The sequence below is a fragment of the Notothenia coriiceps genome, unplaced genomic scaffold (genome assembly GCF_000735185.1).
Source record: "Notothenia coriiceps isolate Sejong01 unplaced genomic scaffold, NC01 NC01_scaffold00037246, whole genome shotgun sequence".
NCBI lineage: Eukaryota > Metazoa > Chordata > Actinopteri > Perciformes > Nototheniidae > Notothenia > Notothenia coriiceps.
The window spans coordinates 499,517-502,355 of NW_011369947.1; the positions used below are offsets into that span (position 1 = coordinate 499,517).

Below are 2,839 nucleotides of genomic sequence, written 5' to 3' on the forward strand. Positions count from 1 at the left end.
CCCCCTGCCTGCTCCCCTCCCCCCCCCCTTTTTCAATTTAAGAAGGAAAGTGAAAACCTGCAGGAAACTTGGAAAAGCTGAGCTATTGAGAGGTCAGAGAGGAGTCATTAGTAATGAGCTAAAATGATCCTCTGGTCATTTTTCACCGTGTTTAGGCTGGTGTTATTCTGTATTCCTTATTGTCAATAAATCCCATGAAAAAATATGTCTTCGTCCCACATTTCCATAGGTTCCTGGTGATGATTCGTAAGTATCCTACATCTAAATGTATAGCTCACCATAGAATAGGCTGTCTGTTGTGTTAAATGGAATTGCATTTAAATAGTGCTTTTCTAGTCTTCTGACCCCTGAAACAAAAGTATTCTACTCTATAAATGACAATATGTTCCCTCACACACACACACACACACACACACACACACACACACACACACACACACACACACACACACACACACACGAGAGACACGACCGACGACACCACACACACACACACACATACACACACACTGATGGGCCACCATACAAGGTGCCAAACTACTTATCGCCTCATGCTCTTTTACACACACCTAGACTGAGTGATTTCAGATGTTACTCAACAATGTGTTACGGTCCATTTCTCAACATTTTCTGACTTGCACGCCTTGTCTGCGGCTCTTATCCATAAATTCAGTTGTTCTATCAAATAACTTTAGAAAAAGGGTCACACAAAACGATATTCTTGTTTTTTAAAATGCTAAATCATTTTGTAGAATTCTGTCCCAAATGCTTCTCAAAGAAGAGGTATTTATTCATTTTTTAGGGACTGTTTCCAGCAGCAAATGTAGTGTGAAACTGCATATTTATCTGTGAAAGCTTGTTGTGCGTGGGTTAGACGGCCAATATGCAACATCAAGATGAAGGTAAATGTCACCCTGCAACAATGCTTCAATAAAGGTCTGTGGCTCAGAGGAATAAGACACATTAAGCTTTGGCTATCAGACAATAAAAGGAATAGGAACATTATCCTTTAAAGTCCAATCCCTTTGATGTGAGCAGTGGCCAGCTGTATTTGCTTACAGTGGCACAAATTATTTAGAATTTGATCATTATCATATCAGTAATTGTGCACTTTCCGGAGCAAACATAATTAGGCTAATGGCCCCAGCAGAGGTGGATTGAGTGACACCTGTAGCGTGGTGTGAAGGTTTAATGATCAGAGCTGCTTTCTTTTTCTCAGAAACCGATTAATTACACCCAAATCCTCCTGACAGTTGACATCTCATTAAGCTCCTCCTGGTAACAGACTTTAAAGCTTGCTCTATTCTCAATTTGGGGGGAATAAAGGTGAGATAATCAAGGCGCCTGTCTTATTCTGCACACAGTCAAACAGAGAGAAGGGGATGGCAGCATCTCAAAGCACGTGGCCTCGTTAGGCGCACTTTGATGGAAAGATAGGACGCTATGTTTGGCTGGTTTTCAGAATATTCAAGACTTCCTGTCAGACAGCTCTTGCTCTTCACCTTGTCCATTTAGTAGTACAGTTATCAAAATAAAAGGTAGTTAGAGTGCTTTGATGACAACAAAAAAGGGTGGAAAAACGTTAGCTAGCATGTCTTGCCAGTCACACTAAACTAATTTGCATAATTAAATCTCGTCAGATTGCAGGCATGGTCCTGAAGACAAGAAGACATTTTATAACTAGGTGTAAATGCAAAGATCTAGATCAGGTGTAGTGATCAGTCAAATGCATCCAGATACAAATCACATGTTACAGTAATACCATGTAAATGGGACTTTCAGGTATATAGGCACATATCGGGGCAGTAAAATCAATTTTAGGATGACGCCTTATCTGTTTTCCAGGACCTCACTTACTTTGAGGGAAATTTAAATGTGCACGTTCTGAAGCCTCATCCATTTAGTATAATATGTAATATCTATTGTATAATACATCTTACATTGAAAGGGGTCAGCGTAGATGGGAGACTTTCTTGTATAATTGACACTTTTCTAATGACACCAATTTCTCAGAGGTTGACTGCATTACTGTAAAGGCTGTGGGAGCAGAGAGAGGTATTGCCAATAATAAGCAGGTATAGACTAAATCATGAACTGGCACAGGCACACAATCCACATTCATGCTCTCACACTGGCTCTGATTGGAGCAAATAAAGGCCAGTGCAGGTTGATTCTGCAGGCAGCTCTTCAAAGGTCAACATCTCTTTACCTGGAATCGGCAAAACAAATCGGATAAATAGAGAAAAGTTTAGCGGCTGTCTCGCTCAAGGTGTGTGTGTGTGTGTGTGTGTGTGTGTGTGTGTGTGTGTGTGTGTGTGTGTGTGTGTGTGTGTGTGTGTGTGTGTGTGTGTGTGTGTGTGTGTGTGTGTGTGTGTGTGTGTGTGTGTGTGTGTGTGTGTGTTTGAAAGAGTTTATTCAGCCCTACAGCTCCAATTACTGTAGCTTGTCAAAGAAAAATAAATACATCCAATAGGAAAACATCTCACAAAAACCTGCAGACATTGCAGAAGGCAGACAAAGAGGAACATCATTAACACAGACTCAGTTTCTCAAAATATCCCACATACAGTAAATGTGCACTATTATCTAAAGCCTGATCTCACAGCATACGGACTGTCGGTACTGCTGTTTTGCTTTTTTCACCATTAAGAACTGAAAGGGCTCAAGGAGAGGCCAAATGTTTCCTCCTTTGAGCCACATAAAGCAGCATGTTCTTGGTGATTAAGGGATGGTTTGCAAAGTTTTGGGTGCGATATAAATGAGGAAAGCAGCCACAGACCATCACCCACATTGGTGAAATCACAGCCTATGAAAAGAAGATATGCACATTAAGTTAATA

The 2,839-nt window shown here is 40.8% G+C and overlaps 1 protein-coding gene across 1 annotated transcript in view; it reads left to right on the plus strand.

The window, feature by feature from the left end:
- The window catches only part of st6galnac5b (ST6 (alpha-N-acetyl-neuraminyl-2,3-beta-galactosyl-1,3)-N-acetylgalactosaminide alpha-2,6-sialyltransferase 5b), a 20,978-nt gene extending 18,682 nt beyond the window's left edge, over positions 1–2,296 (plus strand). The window contains exon 4 of the mRNA XM_010794472.1: positions 2,270–2,296. The gene's annotated coding sequence lies outside the window, so the exon portion shown is untranslated. The remainder of the gene's footprint in view (positions 1–2,269) is intronic.
- The last annotated feature ends 543 nt before the right edge of the window (positions 2,297–2,839 follow it).